General features: G+C 43.1%; 1 protein-coding gene across 49 annotated transcripts in view; it reads right to left on the reverse strand.

Moving 5' to 3' along the window:
- Positions 1-13,102, reverse strand: part of Sorbs1 (sorbin and SH3 domain containing 1) — a 227,199-nt gene extending 214,097 nt beyond the window's left edge. For 6 of the 49 annotated variants that reach the window (XM_033761258.1, XM_033761267.1, XM_033761256.1 and 3 more), the window contains exon 1: positions 12,950-13,098. The gene's annotated coding sequence lies outside the window, so the exon portion shown is untranslated. Of the gene's footprint in view, positions 1-12,949 lie in introns of all 49 variants that reach the window. The other 43 variants (XM_033761259.1, XM_033761263.1, XM_033761264.1 and 40 more) reach the window with 19 other exon arrangements.
- Positions 13,103-13,389: the final 287 nt, after the last annotated feature.

A 13,389-nucleotide genomic window follows, 5' to 3' on the forward strand; every position in this document is an offset into this window, starting at 1 on the left:
TCCAAAAAAGACCATAGGCTCTTTTTCTCTCCTGTACTCCTATTTGTCAAAACAGATCACATCTGACTACCAGCTTCTAAAAGGGTAGGCTGCTACCAACCCAGCCTGAGCCAAGCCAAGCAGATGATCAGATGAGTGCCCAGCTGGCCCTCTCCAGACTGGATTTCCACCTTCTGAGGAGCACAGAAGTCCCAAAAAGATACCCTTTAAAACCATGCAGGTTGCCATAACCACCACTAATCAATGACTCTTAGTTTAATTTTTCAAACAGAGCATTAAATATTTTATATCTTCTAATAGCATTCTTTTTTCCTGGCCTAAAGAACTCACACAAAACAAATGCTTCTCTGGAAGGTCCTGCAAGAAGGTCTATACCATGCTATCATGGGTAACAGGGATTTTGCCAGGGTGTTTGTTTCCTGAGAGAGACACCTGGGAAATTCAGAACTTCAGACCACCACATCTATCTCTTCTCTGCTAGAACTCCTCCTACCCCAGGAAGGGAAAATTATTCACACTGATGTTTCAGGTGAGTATATCTAAATAGCCCATGACTTTAAAAATTAAAGATAAGTCGAATATGGCAGAACAAGCCCTATACTCCCAACCACTCTGGAGGCTGAGAATACAAAACCATAAATGTGAGGGCAGCCCAGGCAACTTAGTGAAATCTTTTCTCAAAAAAATTTTTAAACACAGGGTGGTGTGTAACTCAGTGGTAGAGTATCCCGGGGTTTGATCCCCAGTTCTACAAAATAAATAAATTAATTAATTAAACTAAGAACATGCACTGTAAGGTGCTGCAGGGCTCTCTGCACCAACTGTCTTGATGAAAAGCCATACCTTCTACAGTAGGAAAGCATGACTAACATGTCCCAGTTCTCAGGGGGCCTCTCCCCCTCACCTGCCAGTGCTGGCTCATTCATGTCCAACATAGGAGCTCCATGAAGCAAACACAAAATAGTCCTAAAAGGCCTAAAACTGCCTTGGCTGAGGTTTGAGAGCCTAGCAAACTGACTTTCAGCAACCATCACCAAACACTGCTGAAACCCTAGGCACTTGCAGCTTTCTCCAACTATTCTAATTTCTGACCCTGTTGGCATTTTGCCTTCTCTGGGGCCTCTATTCACTCTGTCCTGCTTACAAGCAGATTGTACTCTAGACTTACCTATGGCTTTTCTTACCTCATCCTTGTCTTCAAGATCCCGCCAGTCTCCTCTCAGAGTGCACTGTGTGCACTGTCTAGAAAGCAAGGCCAAGCACAGAAGAGTCCACAATGCCTATGCTACAGCAAACTTGGAAAGACTCCCTACCATCAACACACCAGGAAAATGTTCCAATTTCCTACATCGATTTGTTATAAGAAGCTATAACCCCTGGGCAACATTTTGGGCTCACAGAAGACAGTCACCCAACACTGACTGTGCCCTGACTAAAGACAAAGTCTAGGTAGGAATGAGCAGCCTGCAAATGAATTGTCTATTTATACATCAGACAAGGAAAGTCCTCATGTGTATAGCCACTAGGTTCCTAACAGACTATGGGCAATAAAAGAAACTGTTTAGATTTCACAAGGTATGTCCTAGTGACCTTTTATACTGGAAAGCTAAGCTCAAAGGTCAGTCTACAGGTTGAAGTCAATAATCTATGCATAAGGCATCATATTAATGAGTAATGAGCTCTCACACTGACACACAGGTAGAAGGGCAATTCTGAGATCTTTTAAGCATTCATTCCTGTTACAACTGCTAAATAAAAGCCAGAACACTTTGCTGATGTGGGAAAGTCAAGGCCCAAATACGAAGGAATTGGCAGGGCCTATTATAGGTTAAGGTTCAACTGTTTGATACCCCTGGTCATTGGTACTCAGGCCAAACCTGTATTCTTATGCCACATTGAGAACCCAGGTTGCCAGGAAGTCTTGTCACAGATAAAGTTTGGTCAGCCATTTCCAGGCACCTAGTCTCAGGCCCACCATTAGTCTCTACTACGTACCCTATGCCCAACTTGGGTGAGGCAGGATGCCACATCCATTATACCTGGAGCACCCTCACTGCCTGCACTGCCCCACACATACCTTGTCATACTAAATAAAGCCTTCCTACTTCATCACGTGAAATACATTGTTTACTGCCTGATGGGGAAAATAAGAAGAGTCTTGCTTTCTTGGTATTAATGAGGAAATAATCTTCAGGATGTCAGGGCCCTGGCATAAGTCACTTACCAACATTTCCCTAATGAATGAAATGAGACAAAAACTACTAAAACTCTTCTGAAGCTGAAGTTCCATCTGCAAGCAGGGTTCTACCTACCAAAGGGCCACCCTCCCATCCCTGAGGCTGTCATATATTTCTCTTGATTCAGCAAAACGAGGCACCAGAACTATGTGCTATTTTAGATTGTTCTACTGGCAAGATGAAACAAGGCGTAGCCTGCTTATGTCCCTTCTCCTGCACTTGCTATGGTTTGTGTTTACATGTCCCCCAAAAACCTCATGGGGATGAGGTGGGACTTTCCTGTTCAGAGGTAGCTGAATCTGCAATGTGAGATGCTGGGATTAAGGGCGTGTGATTACTAAACCACTGTAATGAGTGAGTGGTTTATCACCACCCTAATCCCAGTAATCTGAGATAAAAGAGGCCCTTAAAATCTCCCTTGTTGCTTTGCTACCTTGTGCGTGCCATGTTGTTTCTCCACTGCAATGACTATCTGCCATCCACCCTGCCTTGGAGTCAGCCAATTATGGACTGAAACTTCTATGAACTGTAAGCCAAATAAACCCCTTCCCCTCTAACTTTGAGTGTCAGGTACTTTGTTTCAGCAACAAGAAAAAAATAACTAACAGAGCACTTCTTTGGTACATCCCTCTTCTCCACTGGAGTGATAGTAAATGTCTGTGACCCCACCTCTCTATGACGAGCTATAACAATGAGAGGAAGAATATTTGGGGCACAGACAAGAGGCCAGCCTAGAAAGGAACAAACCAGAAGAAAGAGAAAACAAAGGGTCCTTGTTCAGAATACTAGTGACCAGCAGGGGACTCAGGGGGTTTTATGAACATCCTGGCACTTTAACGTCTCATCACTAAAGCAGTCCTTGGCTTAGAAACATTGAATGTTGTCTCTCTCAGATAGCCAGGCAGCTCTACAAACACAGCCTTGCCTACAAACATTCTTTTTCTACTCTACAGTCTCCTGTTTGAAAATGCTTCCTTGGTTCTACCAGTAACTTCTGTCCCCGCCTCATTCTCTATAATAATGAACAATATTTACTGAATGACTGTTGTGTGTCAGGTATAGTTCTAAGACTTGCATTAGATCACTCATCATTATTAGATCTTCCCCAAAGTCCTCTGTGGTATTATTATTATTTTCTCCATTTTTCAGGTGAGGCAATAAGCAGTAAACTGCTCTCAGACTCCAGGATGACCTAAAAAATAACAGAGCAGGAAGTTTGAGAGCAAATACCACAGTCTTTGTCATTTGATTCCCCTATCTCACTTCAGGGAGAGAAGAGCTACAATCAATGAGAAGAGATCTGTTCACAGTTCGGTCCCATTCAATCACATAATTTAAGCAGACAGCTTTTCTGTGCTCAGTCACCTTCACTGTGAAACAAGGCTAGTCACAGATGTCTAATCTAGAAACCCATCCTTAGCTCTGTAGCGCAGTCTTCCTAACAGCTTAAAATAGTGGAAGTATTCAAGGTCCACCCTGACTGTAGGGCAGTCACCAGTCACAGGTGGCCCCCAAGCACTTGAATGTGTGACTGAGAAACTAAATTTTTAATAGAATTCCAATTAAATTAATTAAACTCTCACAGATAGTGGCCACAATCTTGAACAGTTTGGTGCGCCATTTGTGAAATACAAGAGGGCCGTTGCCATTTTTCTTTGTTCACTGTTTCCTAAGCTCAGTACAGACTCTGATCTATAGCTGGTACTCAATAACTATTACTTGAGAAAGTCAAAAGCAAAGGACTTTTCAAACACTGACAGTGCTTCATCTCCCTCACAGGTATTGATTTTCTAGCTTCTCTGGCTAGAGGACAGCAGACCTTGGCCTGATGGCGGCTCCAGGCCTCCCGGTGCAGCCTGCTGGGGAATCAGTCTCATGACGGAAAGGTCTCCCACGAAGCCAAATCTATCCCTGAAATTTCCATTACTAGTCTGACATGTAAGCTCACAGGTTTGGGAAAACCAAAATAAGTTATGAAGAAGCACTCAAATGGAATTGTTTTGGTTTTTTATTTGTTTTTTGAGACAGGGTCTCACTCTATAGTTCACACTGGCCTTGAACATACTATGAAGCCCAGGCTGGCCTAACAGCAGTCATCCTGCCTCAGTCTTCCAAGTGCTTCCAAGGTGTGTGCCACCATGTCCAGCTTAAATGTTTTTAGATACTGTATATGCAGGATTCGATTTGTAATTCATTTTCATAGTTGAGATAAATCCAATCTTCACTGTTAACAGTGTGAGAGCTATTAAGCAAGCTCATGATTGCAGTCCATGGGGAAAAACAATCCTGTAGTGTCCAGGCTGCGGCCAACTGTCCTCACCACTGACCTTATAACACCAACACGTCTGAATCTCCCAACTCTGTGAGTGAGCCAGGAAGTGAGCCACTAGAACCCCAACAAAGCAGGCCTCATTCTTCAAGCATGCTCTGTGGATTATGGCAAAGTGATTCACATTTCCTTATTTCCTTGATGTATTCCTTAGTGGAAGAAACCAATATTTACTACACACCTATATGCCAAGGACTAAGGTAGACACAGAAACTGCAAAGGCAAACTACAATGTATTCTTCATAAAAAGTCTACAGTCTAGAAAGAGCAACAGATAAAAGGTACAAAGAACTTACTCTGCCTTACACTGTCTTCAGTGTCTTATAAGACACTGAAGTAAAGTCAAAAGAAAGGTGTATACACCAAACACAATCAGCTCAAAGTGCCACGTGCCATATCAGACACACATACCAAACACTCTACTGGCTGCCTTAAAAGAAATACTAGAAGGATCCTAGCACTAAGCCCTGCTCGCAGCAGGTGTTCATGGCAGAACTGAATCAGACCTTGATCAGCCCTTTGTTTCAAGGCTGAGGAAGCCAAGTCCCAGAAAGGTTAAATACTTAGCAATGGCGCTGGAGGTAGCACCTGGGCTGCACCATACCTCATCCCAACAGTCCATGATGCTGTCTCACAAGCTCCTCCTAAACTGCATGGATACAACTGATAAATCTAATGGGTGTGATTTTGGCTCTCTCAGAACAAACAATGGATTCATGTTTGTAAGATTATATTTTGAGGACTCTCTTAACATCTGATGATTAATTGTATGCATATCACCTTAGACACATGCTTTTCAACATTTCTTGGGAAGATATCCTATAACGGCACTTAGATAAACAGATGAAATAAATTGCTGATCAAATCAGAGGTCTAGACATGACATGTATCTCTCTCCCAAAATCTCAATTTTAAAACCACTATACAGGAATTTGTTTCCTAATGGAAAGGAGACAACAGCACACAAGATATGCCAACAAAACTCTGGGAGACAGAGGGCTGACTGCTATGCAGTAGCTGACTTAGGTTCCTGCTTTGTTTGTTCTGCTAAGTACAAGTTAGGGAAGAAACCACTCAACAAGTAACCAACCCACAGCCCTGAACTTAGAGAAGGCTCCAGAACTAAAGGCACCACGAACTCAAAGGACAGAAGCAGGATAGGGCTGCTCTTTGACCAGCTTGCTGAAAGTTGATGCAAGGAACAATCAGATCTAGGTTCTCTTCTACAATCTACTCGACCTGGTGATCTCCCCTTCAGCCAGCAGAAAGCACATAGTCATCAGGCAACTTCTACCAGAGACTCAGGATTCAGACCCAGCTGAGGGAGGCAGGGAGAGAGGGCAACAACCTCAGAGGATCGGTTTGAGTGAAAGTGTACAGAGCAAGCATGGTAATAGCAGCCCCCTTTCCCATCGAGGCACTCAGAACGCAGCACATCCAGGTCGTTACCCACCGCCCCCGAGCAAGCTTCCGTGCAGGAAAATCCTCTTCAGAAAAGCCTCAGAGAAAACTCTACAAGCACTAATACACAGGTTTCTCCACTACAAACAAAAGCTGCTGTCTGCTGGATCACCCTGAAGAGATTAGCAAGCTCCTTCCATGTCACACAGATGCCCAACGTCTACGCTCAGAAAATACATGGACATTCAAAGGTCAGCATATACGGAAGGGTGACTGTAATAGGAAACAGAGTAACCAGAGCCAGCAGAATAAGGTACTTGAGAGAAATGAAGTGCACGGAACAGTAAAAACCACCAAACAAATCAAAACTTACTGTGGAGGTATTCATTGTACCCACCAAATAAGAAAAGGATGCTCTTTGTAAAAGAAAAGGGGGCTTAGGGGTGTCTCAGTAGTAAAGCATTTGCCTAGTGTGAGGTTCTGGATTCAATCTCCAGCACCAGAAAAAAAAAAAAGAAAAGAAAAAGAAAAGGAAAAGAAAGCAAACAATTAGAGAATGGGAATTTTTACAAAATGCACATATACCCCAGTACAAAAATAATAATAATAATAATAATAGAAAATGCACATATGCATGTATGCATGTAAGTATGTAAAAACATGAAAGCAAAAACAAAAAACTGAAAAGGGCTGAAGGTAAAGCTGAAGATACCTTTCAAAAAAGAAAAATGATAAAATAGAAAACAGGAAATAAAAGACTTTAAAAGTATAAACTCAGTCCAAGAAGCCCAACAGTCAACTACTAGGACTTCTAAAGACAAAACACAGAAAATAAAGAAAAGGAAAACCAGAATCATGGAACAAATTCTGCAATCAGATCATGGGAAGAATTACATTCGTGAACTTAATGCACCATTGTATTAAAAAAATTCCCAAAACTGAAGGATACTAGTTCTCAGATTTAAAGAGCACACTAAAGAAAATTTTAAAGAAAGGAAATTTCAAATATAAGGAAAGACAAAAGAGCCTAAAGACTTTCAGTGAAAAAAACAAGTTACCCAGAAATGCTAAAAAATCTGAACAATATCCAAAGTGTTGATGTGAGTATTGGAACTTAAGAGAACACTGGAGCAATAGCACAAAACTTTGAAGGAAAATGGCTTCCAACTCAAAAATTCTAGAGGAGTCAATCCATCAATCAAGTATGATTAAAGAATAAGGCCATAAAGTATTTAAGTTTTAAGTGATCAACTTCCACAGACCCTCAGAAACTCTTGGAGGAACACAAAGAGAAAACAAGAGGGTCCCAAGCTAAGGGAATTCTTGGTATGCATCATGCTACCCACCTAGAGATCAATGGATAAGACTTGACAAGTATAGAAGTTTCAAGGAGAGACATCTCTAAGGAGGTAAATATGACAAAATAAAACAAACACATGTTATATAACAGATGTCTTCTAATGTTTTCAGAGACTTTAAGAATAAGTATACAGAAAACTAATCTGAAAAAATAAGGCTATATTACCACTAAAAACTGTACAAGAAAGGAAATATCATAGCACTCTAAATGGCTTAGCCACAAACATTATTTGCATAGTCACAATGAATATCTTATGTCACTCTAACCAAAAACTGCGATATAACCAGAGAAAAGATGGAGAAGGAAAGAAAGTATGAGAGGGAGGGACGGTAATATCAGAAGAGAAGGTTAAGTGACTATGGTAGACAGGATAATGGCCCTTTAAAGATACCCATATCCCAACCTACAAACCAAGAAACATGGTAGGTTACATGGCAAAGGAGAATTAATGTTGCTAATCAACTGATTTCAAAGCAGGGAAACCCTGAGACTGTCCAAGGTAATCACAAGGGGTCCTTCAAGATGGAAGAGGGAAAAGGAGGGAGTCAGATGAAAATGTGACTACAGAAGGTCAGAGTGATGCAGTGGGAGAACTCAACTAGCTGTTGCTAGCTTTGAAAAAGACCCTAAGGTAAGAATGCCAGCAGCCTCTAGATGCTGGAATATGAAAGAAAACTCTTCCTAGAAGGAATTCAGCCTTATTTACTCCTTAATTTTTAGCCCAGTGAGACACTTTTCAGGCTCCTAACCTACAGTACCATAATATAGATCTAGGTTTCTTTAGGTCACTAAATTTGTGGAACTTTGTCCCTGAAGCATCAGAAAATCATGTTCAGTGACTGGCTCTGAGGAATGGGTCATCAAGAGGAGGAAGGATGACGAAGACTTCTGTGTAAGCCTTTTATATTTTTCTTGTAGTGTAATTTGACTTTTAAAACAATCTGTATGCACTTCTTTTAGATGTGAAGGAAGCCTGAAAGGAAAAGTAGGAGCCAGCTAGGAAATGGAGGGAAAAGCCTCTGATGAGGGAACAAGTTAGTACAGAGAAAGCCTGGCCTTCTGGAACATGGAAGACTCAGCGGGTAAGACTGGAGAGGTAGTTCTCAACCCAGCAGATCTGAGACTACCCCATAGACTCATGTCCTACTCCTCTGGGTGGGGTATGGACAGATGTGCATACTTAGGGAGAGCTTAAGATAAACACATTTTCCTGGACAGCAAAGTTAATCAAAAACTTTTATTCTAAAACTAGCAAAGACATATTATACAGTTCAATATAAAACATATGGATTTTTAATATAAAAACTGGAGACTTTGAAAACTGGAGACTTTAGGAAACCCACTTTAAAAACAAAACTAATTGCTGACCACTGATCATCGATACTAAATTTTCTCTGTAATTAATGAGGGTCAGAAGAAAATTATGAAACTATATAGCACACATACATCAAAAGCACCTGGAATTTTATACCAGCAACCTGCTGGTGGTTTCCCACCCTCCTAGAACCGAAAGGGTCCTACCCAACAGTAAGGTGAGAAGCACCTCCTTCTTTTCCAAAGGTATCTGGGTCCTGCAACAGCCAGTTGGCTTAGCATAGACCACAGAAATACAGAAAACTCATCATGGTAAATTCTTCCTGCCTGGCCTCCCCTCTAAGCATTACCAGAATCACTGACAAGAGCACCACCTCCACCATCCGCACCCAAAAACTTACAGTATAGGCCTTGTAGAGAACAAACTGAAGACACTCCTTCCATGGAAGGAATTTGAGAAATAGGGCATATCTCTTGGGAGAGAGTGTCCCTTGTGGTTCATAAATGCAAGGGTGGAAACTTTTTCTATTGTTATAGCTGATTTTGTTTTTAAAACAATAATCACAAGACAAAGACCTGAAATTTTTTCTCTATAAAGAGTCATACTGACCACAAAAAAGGAGGCAAGAAGATCAGTGGAATTCCACACAGAAGTACAAAGCAGTTTAACTGGGTTTTGTCTGTTTTGTGTGTAATATATACACATTCAAAAAAGTCTAAACTCAACTATCTTAAGGACAAAGAACAAGGGCCAGGGATTTAGCTCAGTGTCACTGCGCCTGCTTGCAAGCACAAAGTCCTGAGTTCAATCCCTGGTACCCAAAAAACAACATGAAATTTTAATGATGCAATATATATATTATAACAAAGCTATATTATTGACAGTGAAGGAAGTGTGAGGGAGGAAGGCAAAGAGAAAGATACAAAGGTGGGGGTTAGGATGGACATGGGAGAAAGGTGCAGTTCGAATGGGTGAGAACACGACTCAGGGCCACACAAAATGCCTAACCACACCAAAAAAATGGAAGCTACTGAAAGATCCACAGAGACATGTCCTAGGGCCCACGGAGCTAGCCAAAGGAAATTACAGTTGATGGCCAGCTGCTGGCTTGAACCATAGACTTCAAAGTATTATCACCTTTTATCCTTGCCTTTGAGTGGTTAATGTGCTGGTTAACCACTGTTCTCAGCTCTTTAATTGCTCGCTGAACATCCTGAGTCTTAGCTCAGATTGAAGCCCAGAATCTCCCCCAGATGACCTACAATTTGGTGAATCAGTCATCTACAAGATTCTCCCCTGAAAAGGGAATACAAAAAATGCTCTATTGTAAAACATACAATTGTACAAATGTACACTGAAAGTCAGAGAAAATGCTGCTTTCATTAAAAAAACAAAACAAAACAAAAACCCTATGGACAACTTTTTGATTTTACATCTAAAAAAACAAAACAAAACAACAAAAAAAAAAACAAAAAAAAAACTGAGACTTCAGCAAAACTAGGCCCCATCTCAAGCATCTGGTAACGTGACCACCAGCACATCTGACTTTATATGTTGAAGTTCTAAAAGTCTCAGTAGAACTAAAGGCCTCATTTAGTCCTAACTAAGCACCTTCCATTTTACTCTGCTGTCTGAGGGTCAGAGGAGATGTCCAAGTCAGGCTCAGCCCAGGCTGGACTCCCCATTCATCCCAACCCCCGCCCATGCATCCTTGTCCAAGCCTTGTCCTTACTTCAGTCCAAGGGTACAGAAATGCTCTGCCCCTTTCCCAGCTAATAGAGCCCCCTCTTCAATCTTCATCCCTTTCTCCTCCCAGCTTGGCTCCCCTTCCCCTTTCTCTATCTTGTCTTGTCTGTTTCTCCAGTTTCCCTGTTCCTATTCCTACATCCTCTTCACTTTTTCTCATTTTAGATTCCTCTCTCAAAACAAGAGGGAGGGCTTTAACCAACATGTCTAGAAAACAGGATCCAGAATCTATCCCCCTGGGCTCCTTCCCTATCTCTACATCTTTCTAGTTGTACGATCTCAGACAAGAGGCCAAACTTCCCAACTGTTCAAATTCCTCAGAGAGTGGGATCGAACAGGTCAATCACAGAGTTCTCTTCCAATCCCTAGGTTCTCAGTACCTCAATGATCACCTATACAATCATAAATAAAATGGTGACTTACACATACGCTGAGGAAGAATTAATTCGGGAAACTCCATTTCCTCAGTAATCTGCCATCCCACCTTGATCTCCCAACCAGCTACCCTCATAGACACCCCTCATTCTGGACCATCCTACCTCAGAATTATTTACACAGTAAAACTTCACAAATCACACCCATCAAGGAAAAGATGAATTTGAAACCAATAGTAGCCTGAGCCCTAGAAACCTTCTTTCATGCCATTGCTCAATACTATGATTTTAACATCAAGTTACCTAACAGAAAGCATGTAAAAAAACAAAACAAAACAAAACAAAAAAAAAACGGAACATCTTATGTTCTAAAGGCCCTAGTTTACCAACAAGGACACATGTGCAGAAGTAGAAGCCACTATCCCAAAACCAGGTAAGATTGGTGGCCAGGAGCAAAGACAACTATCCGGCTTCTGTTCCAGAATTTTCCCACCAATGTTTTGTGGGAGACCATCTGTCCCTATTTCACAGAGACAGGTTAAATCCTAACCTACTAGTGAGTACCTCCTCAGCAAACCCAATTCCATGCCTAAGGAAGGGTACAGAGAGCTGAACTGGGATGACCAGGTGATTAACAGTGCTACACAATAAAAGCTTTCTGTCCTGGGCCCTAGCCTTTCATTCGCTACAAAGAAAACTCACACTCTGCTATCTGTACTGAACTCTATTTTGGAGAGGGGGTAAAGGGGGAAAGCTGAACAGTTTTTTGTTCTTCCAATAAGAAGCACTTTTTTGTCCTTTCCTATGACAATAACCCACTCCCAAATAATCCCAATCTCTTTTAAAAGTTTACAGAAACTTTTCAACTACAACAAATACAAACAGGTAAGAGGAAGAAAGGGCCAATAGGGGTTGGCACTGTATGAAGATGATGATGAACCCCCATCTCTTCACAGGGTAGAAAGCACTTTATTTCAATCCTGCAGGAAAGTCACCACAGCCAGTTGTCACAGGTCCTTCAGCTGACAAAAAAGCTCTGCCTCATCTGGAAAACTCCTTCCTAACCATCTATTCCAACAGTGCCCAGGGCAGAGGTGCCAAAAGATCAGCCCTTCCCTCTTTGTCCCCCTCAGGCTGAGAGGGACACTTCAGGGCTTGGCTAGCTAGGAGCTATTTAAAGCAGCATCAGGAGGGTGGGGCAGAAAATTGCTGGCAGTATCCTCCTCCTCCACCACTCCCTCCACCACTCCTCCCCCGACAGCCAACACACACACACCTCACTCTGTAGATAGCCATCTGCCTCATCCAAGTCTGTGAAGGCTGAAGCTATGGACCCTTAAATATTCACTATGTATTTTCTGTCACTGACACTGCTGTCTCTCTCTGCTACCCACCCCCCTTTAATCCACCACCCCCTTTCAGTCATTACCAAAGAGAAGAGAGACAGGCGAGCCTTCCCTGGCCTTTACCCATGAGAGGAAATGCACGCACACAGGGGTGGGGTAGGGATGGTGCAGAGGCCTGACACGCCACATAGGTTCCATGAGTGTCTAAATGAACCTCCCTCCAACTGACAGTGAAATCAACTTGAGCAATTTCAGTAGGTCGGCCCTGAGACAAGGAGAACACCCCAGCGACGTGCCAGCAACGTGTTTAAAACAAAAAACCAAAGGCTCAGCCAGAACATGCGGGGGAAAGCCGGGAACTAGATAAAATGAGCCACCTTCAGTGGGATTCCTTCTGCTTTTATGTAGCAATGTAATAGCATAATAAATTCTGGCTGCCCAAAGGAAGAAGCATGCACTGAATTTCAAAGCCATCTTGTGACAGCAGATGGTGGGGGGGTCAGAATTCGACAGCACATTCTCCCAAGAAAGGCACGTAATGACTTCTAGCCTCTTCCTCCCTCTATCTTGAATGTCACTACCGCTTATCAAGGAAGCCACGTTGGAGCAGCAAGGTGGGAGCCAGAGATGCCCAGGGAATTCGGAGAAAAGAATCGCTTTCTGCCCCTCTCGGTGACGAGCTGCCTAGCAAGATGCTGTCAGCCACTTGGCGGAATGAAGGGGCATGGGCGAGATGGGCAGGCACGGTGTCCCCGGATACACACACCTCGACGCGTCCTTGCGCCCCCGCAGCCGCCCACTGCTCCAGGGTGGGGGAAGAGGTGCTGACGAATGAACACACCTGAGATGCCTCCATCCTGCCGCTCGCTCCTTCCTTCTTCCTGGGGCTGCTGCAGAGAGGCCCCGGTAGTTTCACTTTACAGCACAAACCCACCCGGGCTTTCATGTCTCCCCCACCCACCCATATCGCAGCCAGCCCGCAGCGAGCGGACATGCTCTCCTGGCAGAGGCCATGATCGCACTACCCCCCACCCACCAAGAAAAAGAGCAGAAAGGAAAGAAACCTGGAAAAAAAAAAAAATCCCGCCTCCCATCCCCTGCATCCTAGCGAACTTTCCTTCAAAGACTAGAAATCCACCGGGCGGGCAGGGCGCGTGGCTCGGCTGCGGGACTCCACTGCAGTCGCCCTGACCACAGGGCGATGCTCTGGGGGAGGGGGGTCCCCCAAGTCCCTCCAACAGCTGGCCCTTTAAAAGCACCTCCTCCGAGCGCTGAACAAAG

This window comes from Fukomys damarensis, unplaced genomic scaffold (assembly GCF_012274545.1).
Source record: "Fukomys damarensis isolate Sample0158 unplaced genomic scaffold, DMR_v1.0_HiC HiC_scaffold_8, whole genome shotgun sequence".
NCBI classification, from domain to species: domain Eukaryota; kingdom Metazoa; phylum Chordata; class Mammalia; order Rodentia; family Bathyergidae; genus Fukomys; species Fukomys damarensis.